The sequence below is a fragment of the Schistocerca piceifrons genome, chromosome 3 (assembly GCF_021461385.2).
Source record: "Schistocerca piceifrons isolate TAMUIC-IGC-003096 chromosome 3, iqSchPice1.1, whole genome shotgun sequence".
Lineage (NCBI taxonomy): Eukaryota > Metazoa > Arthropoda > Insecta > Orthoptera > Acrididae > Schistocerca > Schistocerca piceifrons.
The window spans coordinates 11,234,341-11,255,707 of record NC_060140.1 but is presented as its reverse complement, the minus strand read 5'-3'; positions in this window follow the sequence as shown (position 1 = coordinate 11,255,707).

Genomic DNA, 21,367 nt, shown 5'->3' with positions numbered 1-21,367 from the left:
ATTTTCTTCTTCTGTAAAACACATATATTATTATAGCTTTTTACACACAGGAAAGATATCAAGCTGTTCTGTTTGCTTGGCTAGTATATTTCAACATCATTTGAAACAAACCAAGTTAAAGTCCATAGCATTTCTTGGTTCTGTGTATGTCTGATGCATTGTCACATGTGTCTTCATCCTAGGAGCCTGGCACATATCTGAAGTAGGGATCTGCTGCACAGAGAAAACATTAAGAACAGCAAGTGTGGCCAAATGGAAGCCACTTCCAGTGTTGCTCTGTCCAGTAGCAACATAGTCTACCTCACCATTCAGTCAATATACACATGCAGAAAAACCCAGTGGTCAACATGAATGTCCCACTATCCAAACTACTTTAAATAAATGTGCTCCAGTAGTTGATGGTCATCATTCATCAGTCCTAAATACCCTGTGCAATACATTACTTTAACAAAGTGATAGATTGATAGACTGTAGTCTTGATCTATTTAAATTCAAGGACAACATTTCAAGCATCATCTTGTCTTACATTACAGAGAAAGAAATTAAAGAAATTGAATTTGATCAAGAAAGGTTAGCTGAAGTCCACAGAGTTGCTAGGATAAGAGAAAATCAACAGTTCAAGCCCATTGTTGTAAACAATATTAGGGGAAACAGAGGTTAGAATGATTTTGTAGTATTCAAAGTCAAAGTGTTTAAAGTAGGTGAAGAAATTCCAGCACTTATCAGCTTTTTGCATCCCACTGGCTACGTCTGTTCCTTCCATTGTCCATCTACCTAAGGTACTTAATGGTTTCCGGATCATCACATATTTAAATCAAAAGCACCATCAATAGCATCAGGAAGCAATATACTTGTTCAGAATCTAAATGAGACGGTATTTGCAATTTATTTAGTCTGAAGTGCAAAGACATTATTCCAGTCATACAGTGTGTTTAAAGTTCTGTCTCTCTGGATTCTCATTTGTTTTATTGCTGCTTATTGCTTGAAGTTGATTGTACATAACTACACTTGTATTTTTGTGGCTTAAAAGCTGTTTTCTCTCATTTTACTTTCTATTTACTCATTAATGCTGCATTTGAGCATATACACTCTTTATGAAAACCTACAACTTTGAACAAGGTTTTACAGCTGTAAGCAGACAAGGGTCAGCTGCTGAAGCTGAAAGACTGCTGAACAGGTCCAGAAAAACAGGGACACTTCATTGAAAATATATTTATTGAAATATAAGTTTCAAAACTGGGCAAATTAAAGCTGAAAGTACATATTTTATACTGTAATTAGGCCTTTACAAAACATTCATTGTAGAACACACAAATTTGACCATCCGTTATTTCCTTTTCTCTGGTGAACAAAACACTAGAACAGTGTATTATTGCAACCCCGTTTGTAGTCCAGTGGGCCATTCTTGAGAGCACAAGACAGATTCTTAAAAACCAAGTCAAAAAGAAGTATATTTGTGCATTAGAAGTTCATTTGATATGAGTATTGTTTCAAAGTTAATTAATTTTAATTTCAATATGAATTGTCCCACCCGTAACACCGAACATCATTAAGTTGTACAAGAGAACACTGTGTAAGCAACCTAGTTTGCGTGTAGGATTCAGCTGGTAAAATTAAAGTATGTTAAGAATAACATTTGCATTTTATGGGTGGGACTTTACGCACTGTATTCTCTCCAATGTTTGAAGCTTTGTCAGAAAATGGGTTAAGAAGAATATTGTTTTAGAATGAAGGTACATGTTTTGGGCACTTATTTTGCCAAATAAAATAATAATAGATATTTTTAACTAAATTTCAAATTACAATACATAGCAGTAATGGCATCAACGACTAGAGTCCAAGAGTCCTGTATTAAAGAACCACATATTATACCAAATACATGACAAAATAGTAAAACCAAATAAATGTCATTGGTGCCAACATGTATCGTCATGTTTCTTGTGTGTTGAACTAATATAAAGTTCTCTGGTTTCCAGATGCGACAGTTCGATGAGTGTCGCTACCATCGTCTTATGGTAAAGTGTTGAAATGTCGTCTTGCTTGATCTTATACAGGTACTGCAGCGAGTTGAGTTGTCCTTGCCCTTGACCCAGCACAGATTGGAGCAGATGAGGGAGTGTACTTGAATCCCAGCATGTTCAGTCACATACCAACTAGCACATTGTACAGATATCTCTCAGCTCTGAGTGCTCACAGTGTGTTATGGCCAGTAACAGGTCCAAAGCAGAACTTTGTTAATAGCCACCATCTCTGTTTCTGAGGCCGTTATTAGCCCTAAATTTGATGGATTCCTTTATCATGCTGTCCCAAACTACATTGCATTACAAAGCACTCTCGCTCATTCAGAATACAACATGCAGTTTTCTTCCAAACTGTGCTCAGTGACTGCCAATTTGTCTCTCTGCCCCAGAGCTGATGTGCTCCAGGCAGTACTGCTGAATACGACATTGTGTCTGCTCCGTGTAACATGGCCTACGCTCACACTGAATGCTTTAGATGTCATATGGGCACATCTCCAGATGAAGAAGATGGTGATTATCTTTGAAAACTTGAGTTTAAACTCTTGTTTGTCCTGCTCTGGAAACCTAGAAGATTTTATTAGTATATCCCAGTTGTTCTGGAACACATTTCACACACATATATATAACTAGTACTGATAATAACAAACAGCTGGTACATAAAGGGCAGGCTCTATTAAAGGGATCCAGTAGGCTACAAAGCGTGATGGTACTTTTTGAGTGGTATTCTAAGTGAATTTCTAATCAATCATGGGCTGGTTTGAAAATTGTTTTTCCTTGTTTCTTTGTGTTCTGACATACTTTACATCCATTAGGACCTCCTCACTATTGATCTATACATTGAACAGTGTATCTTAGGCAATCTAATCTAGTGAAGTGAAGAACAAGCATATTTTTTTGAATGGGTTTGTACCAGCTGGAAATGAATGTGTCAGCTTGCGACGTTTGCCTACTTTATTTCTTCACTGATGGTCCTCAGTGTTGACGTACTGTGTTGTGAGACTAGCTGAAAAATGGGCGGTGGAATTTCAACACTGACTACTGTAAATAATGTAGCCGACAGGTGCACAGTTGCGTTCCCAGTTCTTTACTTTCACTGTTCACAACCCCACAATATACACAGTTAATATGGCCAGTGCGCTATTGTTTAACTTTGGATAAGCCTCGTTAATAGTTCTCAGGCAAACATCAGCATACTGCTACCATAGTTTACTGTCGAACATCTATTAGCAGTAGAAAACTGGTCACACAGTTATTGCAGAATAATATGCTACATATTGAATAAACACTGTCATTGTTTTATCATATGACCTATTACACATATTTCACAGTTAATAATACCTCTTGTTTAGCACACTTTGGTAGCTTACCAGTAGCACCAATAATTCTTATTCCAGAAACATGCATCACCACTATACCCTCTGTGTTCTTAATAGCTTCAAAAATGCCTGTGAGATGCCTTTCAAATCGCTACCATTGTCCAGTAAACACTTACCATCAGTTGCTTTTGTTACAGGGTGCCACACTTCCTTTTTACTTACCATTTGATCTTCTTCATACAACAAATCCTCATTAATCATTTGCCTGGAAAGACTATAATCCAGATTACCAAATTAATTACCAGACACAGTCAAATGACAAATAGCATGGTTCTCTTCCTCATTACCACTCTCAAACTCCAACTCTTCATTACACCTAACATTATCTTCCTTTATTGTTTCTTTATGTAACACATTGTCATCATTATCAATCATAAATTTAAATACCTCATCCTCGTCACTACTGAATTCGTCACTGCTATCATCATTACAGCTACTGTCAGAATCAGACCCACTGTCACTTTGATTGTCATCAAATACTTGGCTTATTAGTTGATTATTGTTTCCAGTATTAGACCATAAAGCAATACACCTGAATTCCTTATGTTCTCTTAAAAATTTACCGTCTGTCTGGACACTTTGGACATCCTGGGCAATAGCAACACACTGTGTTTCATCACTTGATTTTATTATAGTACATTCCTCCTCTACTTTTATGGGATATACATTGCTACCCACACCATCATTCAACATATCACTAGAATTAGAAATTACACTCATCTTACTACTATCATTTACATTACCATTACCTGTGATTACAGTACATTTATATACACATGGTTCTTCATCACTACCTGCTCTAGTGCGAGCCAAAACTGGAGCATTATCTAGTTTAAATGGTTCGATCCAGAATCTCCTCCATTTCTTTTACTTGAATTTCTCCTACTATTTCTGTGTCCATTGTGGCTATCTTCCACCCAACCATTCCTTGAATTTCTACTGTAATTAGTCCTGTTCATCCTATTTACCTGAAATTCTCTCCCTAATTGATTATTGTCATCAAAATTCCTCCTACGATCTTCCACTGAGGGCTGCACCCTCTCCACTTTATCAATATGACTCAGATATCACTAATATTACCTGTAGGGGCAGGTATGAGCAATTCTCTAACTTTCTGAGGCAACTTAGTTTCTAAACCCACTAGCTAGCTCTTTGTCCAAATATTTCAGTTTTTTTTTTTAATCCAAAGCTGACAGAATCCTTTCATAGTACCCTTCCTAGAGGCAAATCTCTCTCCTCCACAAAATTCACTCAAAATTCTCTGCTGCTTCTCTTTGGACCAATATTCATCTAGAATTGGTTTTTCAAAGCTGTGCCATGAAGGCATGATCTGTATCGCTTCATAGGCTCAAATGTTATTGAATTTAGCATCTGTTAAACTTCAGGAGTAAGTAAACAACCCATAATTTTTTGTTCTCTCCAAAAAAAATTCCTACCCCGAGATACAGGCCTCCGAAGATGAGACTGCGAACACCATTTTGAAGTTGCGAATTTAGGAAAAATTTTTGAAACGCTTTATCTCTGTAACTGTTATTGATATTTTAAGAGTTTTTTTTTTTAATTTAAAAGATAATTGCTTTATGATTACAATGATATCCTCCATTTGGACATATCTGCCAAAGTTCTTTTACTGTCGCCTTTTGAATTTTATTTTTTTAATAATTTTCGGATTTTTTTTTTTTTTTTTTTTTCAAAAATGTTAATCCAGAAAAGTTAGATTTTTTTGGTTGATTAGTACTATGTAGTACTCTCTGTAAAGGATAGCTTCCACTTTTAAGTTGGACAGGTTTTATTTTAAAAAAATCTTTTTTTTTCAACTTTCGTGGGTAATATATGACTCCACTGGAGTTGTTTCTTACTAATTTCTTTGTTACAATGTTTATTTCTATTGTCTTTGTTGCAGTTATTTTTTATCACTTTCTTTTTTGCATTTACTTCTTTTCACTTTCATTGTTGAAGATATTTCTTACACTTGGTGGTAGTTTCTTGTCAGTTTCTTTGTTGTGGGTGTTCAATGCAGGTTTCTGTATTGTAGTTGTTCAGTGCTAATTTGTTTACTGAAGAGGCTTCTAAGAAATCTGAGGCCATCCAGTGAGTTATGTAATTTCCTGAGGAATTTGCCAGTTGACGCAGTTGCAGCGTGTTTTTTGAAAATGACTGTTTGAAATGTCTTCTGACTGGGCCCACAGGAGAGTGAAGTGTGCTGACTATTTGGATATTCATAAAAGAGTGAAATATAAGACAAACAGAAAAAGCAGACTTTGTTCAGGTTGGGAATAAGTGTTCTCATTTGAAGACTCTGTTTCAAAGTAAAGATGTTTCCAGCGATGACTTTTTGTGTTATAAATGTTTCGACAGAATAACAACAATGATAGTATCAGAACAATGTGAAGCCTCCCATGGTGCAGATGATGCAAATTTTGCATCAGTAAAGGAGAAATTAAATACCCTGAATCAGTCAACTACAGAGGTAGATGTTTGTCCTGTTATGAAACCGTGGTCAGTGAAGTCGAATCAGCAGCTCTATGCATCAAGAAAGTGCAGAAAAATTACTAAAGCTGTTATGTCCTAGCCAGTAATGCCACCCGAGCCCGCTGCCAAAAGGTTGGCAGCATCAAAGTCCGGACGCCGTCCGCATAAGCAGCGCCAGCGAGACAGCAAATCGCCGCAAGTCTGCGCGCGCCACCGCTGGCTTCTGGCTTCTTAAGCGCTGGAGTCACGAGCACTAGGACAGTTCTGTATTCGCCGCTCAGTTGTATACTCGCCCCCGAATTGTGTACTTGCTAGTCAGTTGTATGTTCATCGCAGCAGAGTTGTTGTTTGTCGTCAGCCGACGCTGACCTAGCCGCTCCGACTCGAACCAGACAGATTTCTGTAGACACCGAGTTCACCACTGTGTTTCTGTATCTTCATGAATAAAGATAAGTACCGACTTTTATTTAATCTGAGAGTTTGGGTTTTCATCTTTCTGTTCACTGTTCCAGCGGACCGGTCGGCCCGCTATTAAAAGTGTGGCGGTGACTTCGTAAGCCATTTCTACAGCCAAGTGTTTGTCGCTACGAACACCGCCACAAAACTGGTGACGAGGTCTTCCGAACTCGTGTGCAGAGCTGGTTCAACTTGTTCTTGTTATACTAATTATAGCGATAAACTTTTGGGGGCTGGTTTAATTTGTGTTCACTATGCCTGCCGAATTACAACAGTTGATCTTGTTACAGAGTCAGCAAATACAAAGTCTGGTGGAAGCAATCGCCAAACAAGCGGCTAATCCTCCAACACAAAAGGAACAAGCACAGGCAGCACCACAGTTCCGGGTTTTTGATGAATCCAGAGAAGAATGGCAAGAATATTTCGCGCAGTTGCAGGCGCACATGACAGTCTACAAAATCACAGGTACTGAGCGGCAGCTTTATTTAATTTCCACTGCAGGCGTGGAAATCTATCGACTCCTTTGTAAGTTGTTCCCGGAATCCCAGCCAGAAGCTTTAGACTATGACGTTGTTGTTAACAAGCTTGCTGAGTATTTCGAGTCGCGAGTTCATGTGGCAGCAGCCAGATTCAAGTTCTTCAGATTAAAGAAACTGCCACATCAAGCTAATAAACAGTGGTTAACAGATTTGCGGGGCCTCACCCGTCAGTGCCGATTTAATTGTGTGTGTGGAGCTTCCTACAGTGATGTCATGCTACGAGACGCTATTACTCAAAACATTGCAGATTCTCGTATTCGTGCTGCTATCTTAAAGTTGCCTGACCCGTCATTAGAGACTGTGATGAACATCATTGAAGCCCAAGATACTTTTGACTATGCTGAGTGTGAGTTAGATCAGCCATGTATTTCTCACATTGCCTGTGCTAAGCAAGTTAGGTCACGCCCGCGGCCCCATCGGCAGAGTCAGACTGTAAACACTAGCCGGCCGCGTCATGTTAAACACATTCGTCAGCCGCGTGTGCAAAATGATAGAGTTAAGTCTTGCCCTAAGTGTGTTCTTGCTCATCCTCGTGAACGTTGCCCGTTGAGAAACGCGGTTTGTCACTTTTGTCAAAGGAAAGGACACATCCAGACTGTTTGTTTGCGTAAACGCAAGAACAATTCTAGTGCTGCCCAGCCCATGGATATTCATGTTCTTCAAAGCCAGCCAGCCCAGAAGGTCGCGTTTAAAGACTCTTCCACGGTTCGTGTGGGTAATAAACTTGTTCGCAATAAGCCACCCACCCAGCCCTCTGCTATGCGACCCAAGCGTCATTCAAACGCTGTAAAAAGTAATGTACAGACTGCAAGTGAAGCGGGAGTTGTTGTTCCACCCGCCCAACCCACGAGTTGTCGTAAGCAGCGAACACGCGCTAAACGTGCTGATTTTGTGTCTTCCGCCTCCACTGCACCGATCCAGAGACAGTGTAATAAACTATTTGTGAAACTATGCATCCAGGATAAGACCTTCAATTTTCAATTAGACACTGGTGCGTCTGTGACTCTCATAAATAGTGCTACGTATGCGGCTATCGGCCGCCCTAAACTTTCAGTGGCAAAACATTCTTTGGCTACTTACAGTGGAGAACAAATTCCTGTGTTAGGTGTATGTAGCGTGCCAGCCACATTCCGTGGCAATACAAAAACAGTTTCATTCATAGTGCTCCGCGCTACAGACGGTGTAAACATTTTCGGATTAGACTGTTTTGACTTGTTTGGCTTGTCTATCCAAGACAATGTGTTGCAAATTAATTCTGTTGTTGTTCCTCAAGACAGCATAACCGATTTGTGTAAACGATACAGTGACATATTTAAAGACGAAGTAGGTTGTGCTGCGAACTTTGCCGCTCATATTACGTTAAAAGATAATGCTCAGCCTCGATTTTGTCGTGCTCGTCCAGTGCCTCACGCCCTCCAGGCACCTGTAGAAGATGAACTTCGTCGTTGGCAAAACAACGGTGTTATTCAACCCGTTTCAGCGAGCCAGTGGGCTTCTCCCTTAGTTATTATAAAGAAACCGTCTGGCAAGTTACGTTTGTGTGCTGATTTTAAGTCGACAGTTAATCCTCAGACTGTCATTGATTCTTTTCCTTTGCCTCGACCAGACGAGCTGATGGATAAGTTAGGGGAAGCTCGTTTCTTTTCCAAAATTGATCTCCGTGAAGCATATTTGCAATTGCCCCTCGACGAGCAATCACAACAGTATTTTGTCATAAACACGTCGTTGGGGTTGTTCCGTTTTCTGCGTTTGCCTTTTGGTTGTGCGTCAGCTCCAGCTGTTTTTCAGCGTTTTTTGTCACAACTTCTGGCTAATGTGCCATCGTGTTGCAACTATTTAGACGATATTGTTGTGTCCGGTCGGACGCCTGCTGAACATTTCCGTAATTTGGAGTGTTTGTTTAAAGTGTTGTCTCAGGCAGGCCTACGTTGCAACATCGATAAATGTTCATTTTTCCTTACGGAGCTGGAGTATCTGGGACATGTTATTAATGCTCAAGGCAATCATCCCTCCCAGTCACATTTAGCAGCTATTCGTGATTTGCCCGCCCCTCGCAATCTGCATGAATTGCAAGCGGTTCTTGGCAAATTGACGTATTATATTAGGTTTATACCTAATGCATCACAGGTTGCTGCACCGTTGCATCGTCTCCGCCATAAGAATGTTCCGTTTGTGTGGTCAGCTGATTGCCAATCAGCCTTTCAGCGGCTTAAAGAGGCCTTATTGAATGATCGTTGTCTGGTCCATTACGACCCTAACAAGCCTCTGGTGTTAGCTTGTGATGCCCCTTCTTTCGGCCTCGGTGCTGTGTTGTCTCACCGAGTCGGTAACACCGAACGTCCTATTGCGTTCGCATCTAAATTGCTAAACAAAGCTCAGTGTAATTATAGCCAATTGGACAAGGAAGCGTTGGCTATTGTGTTCGGTGTCACAAAATTCCATCACTACCTCTATGGTAGACCATTCTCTTTAGTAACAGATCACAAGCCCCTGACGTCACTGTTTCATCCGTCTAAACCAGTTCCTCAGCGGACAGCTCAGCGACTACAACGTTGGGCTCTTTTGTTATCACAATACCAGTATGAGATACTGTATCGCCCTACAGCTCAGCATGCAAACGCTGACGCGCTTTCTAGATTGCCGATTGCTGCGGATGATGTCTTCGATTCCTCTGAAGACTCTTGCCATCAGATTGACGCTGATGAGCATCAATCCCTCCGGGATTTTCCGATTGATTATCGTCAGGTGGCACGTGAGACAGCTACGGATCCTCATCAGAGTTTACTATTACGTTTTGTTCAACGTGGTTGGCCGTCCAAGGCAAAGGACATATCGGATCCTGTGGTCCGTCGCTATTATCCGCAACGTCATCTGTTGTCTGTTTCGCACGGAGTTTTGCTGTTACGCACCGAGAATGACCAGCTTTGTGTAGTGGTTCCCCAAGTGCTCTAATCCAAGGTCCTCGACTTGTTGCATCAAGGTCATTGGTGAGTGGTCCGCACCAAGCAGCTTGCCCGCCGTCATTGTACATGGATCGGCATTGATAAGCAGATTACGCAGATGTCTACAGATTGTTCGACGTGTGCCAAACACCAAGCTGCTCCGCCTCAACGCTATTTTGAGTGGGCACGCCCTGCCGGTCCCTGTCAGCGAGTGCATATTGATTTGGCTGGCCCATATTGGAATTCTCGTTGGCTCATCGTGATAGATGCATTTAGTAATTTTCCGTTTGTTGTGCCCATGCAGTCTCCAACATCTGCACACACTATACAGGCGTTGACTTCAATTTTTTGTATTGAGGGTCTTCCAGAAGTTTTAGTGTCTGACAATGGTCCACAATTTACCTCTGCTGAATTTGAAAGTTTTTGGTCTGCCAATGGCATTCGACATGTTCTTACTCCGCCGTTCCACCCTCAATCGAATGGTGCAGCGGAACGTTTTGTACGCACATTCAAGGATCATATGGACCGCCTTCATGCTACGCACTCTAGTCAGCAGGCCCTCATCACGTTCCTGTCGTCGTACCGGACCACGCCACGCGGCGGCCCTTCGCCTGCGGAGCTTCTCCATGGCCGTCGTCATCGCACCCTACTACGGTTGTTGCACCCCCCGGATCGACCCGCCGCTTCTGAGCATCGCACGCGTTTTCAGCGCAACGACGCCGTTTTTTTCAGAGTTTATCACGGTCGCCGTCGTTGGGAACGTGGTATCGTGATAAGTGTCCAGGTTCGCGGTTTTTATACTGTTCAAGGTGCTACTGGGGTGCACAGGAGGCATCAGAACCAGTTGCGCCGCGCTGGCCGCCTGGATTCTGCCGCTCCTTCTTTGTCCACAGATTTGGTCCGCGGCGGGTTCCAGCCGCGCCTTCCGCCTTCGCTGCCGCCCCCAGGGCAGCAGCAGCAGCAGCCGTCGCCGCTACCACGCCGACAGCCCGTCCCGTTGATGCCTCCCGCGCAGCTTCATCCGGGAGTGCCCCGGGTGGTCGCTCCGGCGCCTGCGGTCCCTCTTCAGTCGCCACCGCCTTCGGAGCTGATGGACGTCGACCCCTCAGCAGGGCCGCCTTCCCAAGCGGTGGCTGTGCAGCCTGTCCTGCAGCCGCTTTCCTTGGGCACCCCCAAGGAGTCTGACACCGCAGCGCCTTGTCCGGCGCCCACTCAGCAGCCGTCGACGCAGCGTCAGGAGACGCTGCCTCTCTTCGTGGGTCCCGACGCCCCGTTGCGTCCAGTACCAGAAGCTGCGCCCGTGGTCACAGGCGTGCACCCTGACCTCGGTTTTCAGTCGGTGTTTCCCAAGACCCCGCGCAGCCAATGCTGGGGTGCGGACCGGGGACTGCCACCGACACCAGTCTCCGCCCCGGTCTCTTCTGCTACGCCTGCGGCCAGACCCCTCCCCCGCCGTCGACGCTCGCCACGTCATTATTCAACGACGGTGCGGCGATTTGGGGGGGAGGAGTGTTATGTCCTAGCCAGTAATGCCACCCGAGCCCGCTGCCAAAAGGTTGGCAGCATCAAAGTCCGGACGCCGTCCGCATAAGCAGCGCCAGTGAGACAGCAAATCGCCGCAAGTCTGCGCACTCCACAGCTGGCTTCTGGCTTCTTAAGTGCTGGATTCGCGAGCGCTAGGACAGTTCTGTATTCGCCGCTCAGTTGTATACTCGCCCCCGAATTGTGTACTTGCTAGTCAGTTGTGTGTTCATCGCAGCAGAGTTGTTGTTTGTTGTCAGCCGACGCTGACCTAGCCGCTCCGACTCGAACCAGACAGATTTCTGTAGACACCGAGTTCACCACTGTGTTTCTGTATCTTCATGAATAAAGATAAGTACCGACTTTTATTTAATCTGAGAGTTTGGGTTTTCATCTTTCTGTTCACTGTTCCAGCGGACCGGTCGGCCCGCTATTAAAAGTGTGGCGGTGACTTCATAAGCCATTTCTACAGCCAAGTGTTTGTCGCTACGAACACCGCCACAAAAAAAGCTATGGACGAATACACTACAGCAAAACTGACCATACTCTTGAAAGTAGAAATTCAGAAGAAAATGAATCAAAGCCCTCTTGCACCTCTAGCCAGGAATTTTTCACAAATATCAATTTAGCTGTTGTATACTGTGCATCCTACAGTGAAAAGGCGCAAGTTTTAACTATTATTCCAGAGACATTTTCAAAGAAAACAAATTTGAACCACTTTCCGTCAGTATCAAAGTACATGGTAGACAAATCAAGAAATGTGAAGTCTGTAAAAGGAATCTTAGGAAGACCAGATCCCTGTTATTGTCATCCTGTAGAAGCAGCTCAGGTTCTAATAGTGCAGTCATTTTATCTGGAAGATAAATGGGACTCTTCTTGTCAGAGTGCCAACAAAAAAGACGCTATAACACTAACAGGTGAAGGTAAAAAAGTTGTGAAAGTGTAGAGGTACATGACTTACAGTATTAAAGAAACTTTTGCAATTTATAAGATCAACAATACAACTTCACATATCGGAAGATCAAAATTTTATGCACTATGACTTATGTGGGTAGTTCCAACCCACCTAGAGATGTCTATTTATGTGTGTACGGCATGAATTTTGAACTTTGTGTGGTAACTTTGAAGAACTTACTTGAGCACATGACATATGACGCCTCTGTTAGGCGTGTGAACTCATTGGTAGTCTGTAACATAAAACAAGGGTACCATTGGTGTAATGACCAGATTTCAATTTTTACAGGAGGGACATATTTTCAAAACAAGACCACAGGTGTTGCAGCTATAAGTGATGACACAGGACATGACTCAGCACATGCTTTGCTAGTGGTGCAGAAAATTCTTCAACTGCAAACAGGGGCAGACAAGATCGTTATTATTTCTGATGGTACTCCTAATCATTTTAAAAATTGTTACCAGCTGTTTGAATTGAATAAGTCACTATTGCCAACTGATTGGGTACACAGTGCTACTGGTCACAGGAAGGGACCTTGTCATGTTGTAGGAGGCTTGACGAAGCAGCATGCTCCAAAACATAATCTTCACATTCGAAACATAGCTGCGATACAGAATGCTTAGGATTTTATGAGAGTTGTGAAATCTTACACATCCGCAGCCCTCATTCTTTTGTCCAAAGAGGAAATCGAAGAATTCCATGAGCAGAAAAAAGAAAAATGGTCCAAAAAAATTACTCCTGTGAAAGAAATTCAGAAGACACATTTTTGGACTCACTTTAAAGAGCAAGAAAGAAGACATTTCATTCATTCAGCCAACACCTCAGAAACAGTAGGATAATATTCAGGTTCACAACCTGAGAAGGGGGATGTTTGTGGCATGTGTGTGTGACTGGGATTGCAGAGATTTATAGACACTAGTTATGAGTTAAACGAAATTGTAGTGAAATTTATGCTACAACATGGACCAGTTGCTGGATGTAAGTGTCCAGTTGAAGGACAGCAACAATGCCATCAGTGCTCACCTTCTGTTCACAATGTTCTCAAGTGCTCCAGTTCCTATTGGTTCAACAGGAAGGCATCACTCTATATTAAAGGAAGATACTGAAGCACTGGGACACATTTTTAGTTCATTAACTGGCTAATTTCGGTACAAACAGAGTACACATAAGTTATATAAATTGAAACTTTTTACTCTTTGGACCTTTCACATACGTTTTGGAATCATTTAAAATGCTTGAAAAATGTGTCTCTTACTCATCTTTCAAACTACTAAAATTTTGTTAAATAAGGGTAGTTTTTAATTTCTATGAGCCTGTTATGTGATAATAAAACATGCTTTATGTATGGCAAAAATTTCAATTGTTTGTGAAACCTGTTCAACTGAAAAGTGGAGGCTCCCCTTTTCAGGGAATGTAAAATAATATGGTACTAATCAACAGAAAAAAATCAAAATTTTACAGATTGGAATTTCTGAAAAAAAAAAAATTTCATAAATTAAATAAAAAAAGTTCAGAATGCTATAGTAAAAGAACTTTGTCAGATAAGTCCAAATGGAGGATTTCTTTGTAATCATAAAGCAATTAGCTTTCAATTAAAAAAATCAATAAAATATCTAGAGATGTTCCAGAGATACAGCATTTTAAAATTTTATCAAAAAGTCACATCTTCAAAATGGTATGCACAGTGTCATTTTTGGAGGGCTGTATCTTGGAGCAGAAATATAAACTACATTCAATAACATCTGAGACTATGAAGGTAACATTTTTTCCTACCCTGCCTGTATTGTTATGGACTATGCCTGAAGTACAACTATCAGCTACCAGAGCTGCCCGCCCGTGAGCTACCCCTTTAAAAAAATCGTTCACAAATGACATTTTCTCCTTGTGATTGCATGTTTCAAGCAAATTATTAAATTATCTTATGAGATCCTATGGATGCACTTGAACATATGGTTCAAAACTGTTAAATTTGTTACAACTAACAAATGAAGTTCTGTTTGGGACACTACATATTCTATACTTTAGATTTTGTATTTCTTCCATCTTTTTTTCCATATCAGCCAATTTGGAATCTACATTATTATTTACTTTTACCAGTTTTTCCTCTACCACTACTGCACACTTGGTTTCCACTTCTGTTTCTAAATCATTTTTAATCTGATTGATTTGGTTCAAGTTTAACCCTGTTTTCAGCACAAAATTTCCTGGCTGCTTTGATTTCATCTTTACGCTGTTTTTTGGAAGCCTGCACCCTCCTACTATAGTCATCACAAAGCTTCTTTCTGTCTTCTACACATTTACTACTCATTAATGTTAATTTCTCATTAGTGTTATGTGCTTCTTTCTTTATCTTTTCATCACAATCGTTAGCTACTGCCTCAACCTTCTTATTTAATTCTGAAAGATTAGAGTTGACTACCTTAATCTCCTTTTTAATTTATTTCTCCAATTCATCCTTGAAGCTAACCAGGTCAGTTCTAATGCTATGAGTTTTCTTTTCCACCTTAACAATGTCTTCTTTCGTACACATACTACTCATAATTTCTTTTAACATTCATTCAAATTTTTTGACTGCCCTAACCTGTTGCCCTCGCTGACTTTCAATACTCCCCCTTAACCTTAATGATTTCATCCACTTCAGTACTGTTTTCATCCATTTCACTTCCATCACCATACAATATACAAGACGCTTTTATCGTTTCATCTACAATAGGGCTTTCGTCCCCATCATTCAAAGTTACGTGCATGTCATTTACAGAACCAGTTCCCCATTGTCCCTTCTCTCTCATCACACTGTCTTGTTCGTTAAGGCCACTCATTATGCATAATTTAATATAAAATGACTTTTTTATGAAATTACCTTATTCTTATTGACTCGTCTTCTGCGGCTGCTGCTGCTGCTGCTGCTGCAGTTGCAGCAGCAGCAATCATCATCTCGATTCATCGTCTGCACAGCTGCGTCTATGTGTGTGCTGATTTGCTGCTCCTGTACTCAATGGCTGCTTCCATAGAACCCAGTAGCTGATTGGCTGCTGTCATACTGTGGCCATGAAACCCATTCGCTGATTTGCTGTTGCACTTCCTTCGTTATAATCACTGTATTGTAAACTGTTCTTGAGATATTGTTCATAGTTCGTGAGTCCTAGTTTATTGTGCCCAATTACGATAATCATCACCCAGAAGGGAACCATACATGATGTTCACCTGCTTTATTTGTTTGTTGATGGTCCTTGGTGTCAACATATTGCGTTGTGTTACTGACTGAAAAATGGGGAGTGGAATTTCAACACTGACTACTGTAAATAATGTAGCCAACAGGTGCACAGTTGCATTCCTAGTTCTTTACTTTCACTGTTCACGACCTGCCAGTAAACACAGTTAATATGGCCAGTGCACTATTGTTTAACTTTCGATGAACCTCATTAATAGTATTCAGGCAAACATCAGCATACTGCTACCGTAGTTTACTGTTGAACACCTATGAGCAGTAAAAACCTGATCACACAGTTATTGCAGAATGATATGCTACATATTGAATAAACACTGTCATTGTTTTAACACATGACCTATTACACATATTTCACAGTTACGTTGATGCATTGTTGTTGACGTAACCAGCACAGGTGTCTCGTCTGAAAATCGCCCGTGGACTGATTGTCTCGGGACCAAAAATTGGGCCTTTATACATCATCTCAGTAGTAGGCACTGAAACTACACATTGTTCAGTGTTTAAGTTGCAGAAGTTACAATTAAAACATAAATCATTAAATTAACTGAATACATTGAAAAATTGGTTCTTTTTAACAGTTTGTTCTACACAGGGGTTAAGCCGAATTATTTGTTTAAATGATGAAATTAACAGATATAGATATAGAAACAATACTTTCTACAAACCTGTTAATTACTTTGGAATTAATGAAGGGCTGGATTTGTTAATATATTTTCAAATAGAGCCAAATAAATACTTCAAGAATCCTAGTGATTCTTTTTCCAAATGTGTATAATTAGTACAGAATTTATATTTGTTTGTAAGTCAGCAATAGAATCTAAGCCACAAAACAATTACTGATTTCATCCTATAACAAAAGATATTAACAATAAATTGTCAAAATAAATTAGAAAATCAATTACATACATAAAACGGAGCACAAATTTAGATCTGGTGCTATATTATTTAAAACTGAGGGCCAACCTTTCTCTTTTACGAAATTGCAGATTACATTTACATATTTTGATGGTAATTAGTCAAAAATTAAAAAAAAAATGAATTTAAGGAGGCAGATAACAAAATAAGAGGAAGTAAGAAGATCCCAGCTTGCTTTGTCATAAGCTTACATTTTGACAGTGTAAGAAGACTACTGCATCTCACAGGATGATTAAATAAATTTCAGACATTGTTTGTAATACCTTAAAGCTGTTTGTATACTTTTCATTTGATACACAGCAATTAAAGTTCCTTTGAATACTTCTCATTGAAGCATTGAGCCTAGACTGAAATGCTTATTTCTTACATGTGTATATGCTGAAGCTTATGTATGATTTATATCCTCAACAGATAGTTTGTTCAAATATTTACACTATGTGATCAAATCACATGTTGAAAACTGCATTCTTCCCTTAGGTGAGAATGGTCTCTTCTACATCTCACAATGATCTTGGTACTTCCTTAAGCAGGAAAGTGTATGAAATTGGTCCATAATTTGAAGAGTCACCCTTATGGTGGTTTTGAAGGTACTGAAAGTTCATTGGATAAACAAGTCAGTCACCTTTGTTCTAATAGCTTACAATACTTCCTGAAGTCTTGCTCAGTGCATACAAAATAACCTAGACCATAGCTGCTGTGCAGATGGCGTGGTTGGGGAGGACAACAATAGTTATGGAGACTTTGTTGTGGACAACCACAGCATGTTGGGGGAGGTGCAGATCAACAGCTGAAGCATCTGCACAAATGTATTTCTTCCATAGCTTGTCAGCTACAACTACTGAGCTTGTGAATGATAATATCAACTGGTTATGCAAGTATGACCAATGGTTTGACAAATGTAGATGTTAAGATTAAGTACTGTCTCACTAGAATACTGAAGAAGGACAAACCACATAAACAGAAGATCATTCAAAGTGAAACCAGGTGGACTGTGTGCCGCCAGAAGGAAATCTCCTAAAACAAAAAATATGTCATAATGGCCAACACCACTTAATATGGTACTGTCAGTGTAAAATAAAGAAAATGTCACACATGGGGATTGTGTGGCATCCCCCTGATAACCATTTCAGCAGGCATTACCTAAAAATATAACGTTCATTTTCTTCTTCTTCTGGTTTTTCCGAAGTAGTGAAGCCTGAGGAAGTACTTTCAGTTATTATATGAGCATGGTGTCTATTGTTTTGGACATTTCTGGAAGAACACACACCACACTGAATCCGCAGCTATGACAGCAGTTGTAGTTGGAGGAAGAGGAAGGCAGAGAAAGGGAAGGGACTAATGATATTAGCTGCATCGAGACTTTACACAGAGTCAGCAGCGATGAGTGAAAATGTATGCTGTAGAGGGACTCAAACCCGTGATCTTCTGGTTACTAGGCAGCTCTATGAGTGAACTGATGACACTGAAACGAAAATGCGGTAATAGACACCAGTTTGATTTTTGTTGCTGTTAATTGTGGCATGTCGTACTTCTGCTATTGACTTCTTAACTTTGGCAGTTGAATGCAAATGTTGTACGAAAGTTAAATGGTAACAGTTCATCACATATGTCAATTATTGAAACTTCATGAATGTGGAAATTCATTCATGCCAGAATGAAAGAAACAAGAAAATGCTTTTCTGATGTGGTTTTCCTAATATCGTTCCACACTTCACACAAATGCTTCAAGGTGCATTCACCCCTCTGTTAAACCCACAGCAAACAGTATGTCACATATATTAGATATCTTCCTCGTGCTACTTAGTTTACAATGCATAAACAATGTTAAAAAGATCAAATTATGAAAAATCCAATTCATAACTGCAAGTCAAATACTAGAATTTTAAATTAGAAAATGACAGTTGATAAATACACTCATACCTTTTGTGTAGCTCCATGTTCACTTGGTTTACTATAGTTATTTACTGCAGAAAATCCAACTATGCTAATAAATAATTTCATGCTTATCAGTGTGAGAGCATAAATTTACTCCAAACGCAGATGCACCACATTCATCTGTTCGGACTACAACCAGTGTCAGATGCCTGGTGGTGAGCAGCTGGGTTGCAGTGGTTATGTAGGGTTGTGATCTTGATGCAGCCAAAGGCTCTTTTGTTATTACTGTGTGGTTAGAAAGTGAAGCAGATTACCTTTGAGGTTTCATCAGGTTCACACTTTTAGCAGGCAGTCAAACTGCAGTTAAAAAATAAAGGAATGAATAGACTGGAGCATACAACTTTGCATCTACATTGCATGACATTTACCACTAGACCACGAGTGGTACAACACTCTAACAACTCAAGTGAAAGACAATGTCTACATCTTACAGTGTCTGCATCCTGTGTTGTCAAATCATGCATATGACAAGGCTTAGAATTCTGAGGGGTGGGGAACTTTCTGTGCTGTCAAGTGTATATGTAGAGTTGTTTCATTTAATGTGGTCTGGTAGTTGCTTCACATACTCATTTGATATAACTTTTTGTTAATGGTAACTACATTACCTGAGAGCTTGTATAGTTACAAATATTATTGATTGATCAATGGAAGGTTCAGGATGTAAGAACAATAATATAGAGGATAGATTTCTACTCGTAACGTAGAGAGTCATCGAGTTGTGGACCGGCACAATGAAAAGGACACTGGAAGTATGCACAATCTCCGACAAAGTCCTTCCTCAGAAGTAGAACTCTCTCTCTCTCTCTCTCTCTCTCTCTCTCTCTCTCTCTCTCTCACACACACACACACACACACACACACACACACACACACACACACGGCTACTGTCTGTGGCTATTAAGGCCCGACTGTGACTGTGTTTGACATGAGCAACAACTGCTGAAGTGAGTGACACGTAAAAGGAGGCAGCACAGGTTGAGGAGTGGGAGGGATAGTGGGGTAGGGGTTGGGGAAGAAGTGAACCAACTGTGAGCTACTACCTGTATTCTGTAATGGTCTAACTTCTGTATCAATATTTTGTGATCAACACAACTGAACACCTTAGTTGATTCAAAAAAGATGGCTAGTGCTCGAAACCATTTCTTTAATCCATCCAGTACCTCACAGAGAAAAGAGAATATAGCATTTTCAGTTGTTAAACCACTTCTAAAACTGATCTGGACATTTGATAGCAAATTATGTGAAATAAAATGATCAATTATACTTACATACACAACCTTTTCTCCCCTTTTACAAAGTAGCTTTTTCATGCAAACAGATACCTTGTTAGTGGTCGTGCCACATAGAATGTGCCACAGATGTTACCGCTTATTTGGTAGATCGTATGGCTGTTTCCACAGGTGGCTCTGTCTTTGATCAAATAGGAGATGCCAATGATTGGACTGGAGTAGATATGGCTTCTGGGTCTGTTGCAGGAATATAAGCCTTGAGGCAAGGGGCTAGGAGCAAGAGAGGAGTAGTGATGGATAAGAGTATTGTCTAGGACTGGTGGGCAACACGATATCATTATGGGAGGGTTGGGGAAGACAGTAGTGAGGATATTTTAGGACAGGTCGGGAGACAGTCAAAACTGAAATGACGAATATCCTCCCCATCCCTCCCACAGTGTTATTCCACCACCCACCCAACATATGAAATAGACTTGTCCATCTCTAGCCTGCTCCAGTTCCCAACCCCTTGGTACATGCCTCATATCTATGCAATAGACTCAGATGCAAGACCTGGCATGACAAATTTTTTCGAAAGTCTGTGCCGAATTTTATTAAATTAGTGGGGTGCCTTAACGATTTAAGAAATTTCACATGGGATGAAAGTCATTCAGAATCTTCTGAAGCCATTAAGGTGGTGCTTAGTAACCCACTAGTATTAGACATACCAAATTTTGAGGTCATGTTCTTCTTGCAGACAGACACCTGATTCTTCTGGAGTAGAAAGTGGTAGCTGTCCTCCTACAGGGACAGAATGGCAGGGGAGGTGTTGCATGTTGATGCCCTATAGCAATGCACCTTGGGAACTTTCACCTGCGGAGATGAAATATTCTATGTATGAATGGGAAGCCTTGGCGGTTATGTTTGCCCTTAAGAAATTCAGATTTTATTTTGAACACCAGGAATTTTGTTTAGAGACTGACAATCAAGCTCTTAGTTAGGTTTTGGCTCATTATTTCCATAATACCCTCTTAGGCATTTATAAAACTGTTGTCAAGATCAGACGACACATCACCTGGTCCTCCTTGTATAAGCAAGCCTGGAGGTTGGTGGGGTCAAGATCACTCAACATGTCACCTGGTCCTCCCTGAATAAGGCTGTCCATAGGTTGGTGGAGGAGTGTGAGAGCCGTAAGGGAGCTGAGCCCAATTTGAATTCCCTCAAGTGGCTTTTAGAGCCTACCTGTTAGGAATGCCTGATGGATTAACTTTGTATGGATTATATAGGTCCACTTCACATCAAGTGTGTGTGTGTATTAGGCACCTACTAGTTATCATGGATGACTTTTCTCGTTTTTTTGACACATTCCGAGCAGAGAAATGACATTCCTGGCAGCTGGCCAGCATTTGTTATGAATTTTTTCTGTTTCCAGGCCACCGAGGATGCTTGATAGCTTCTGTTTCCCAGCTATTTGTGAGGTTCTGCTTTGACAATGGAATTAAAGATGTGACCACAAATCCTTTTACCAGCATACTTTGCTGACCAGGTGAACTGCAAGTTGAAGGCTGTGCTTATCTTTCACAACAAGGCTCAGACAACGTGGCTCAATTTTATCTTTAACACTGCACAACCCAAGTTCCTGGAGGCTGCTCCAGTATCCCTTATGTTAGCACATCCAGTCAATTTTCCTCTTGTCAACCTGTAGTCAATCAATGATTTGCTTCAAGAACAAGTCACCCTAGCAGTAACACAGCACAACTGGAGCCAGACTAGACATAATACCAAAATTGTCCGAAAC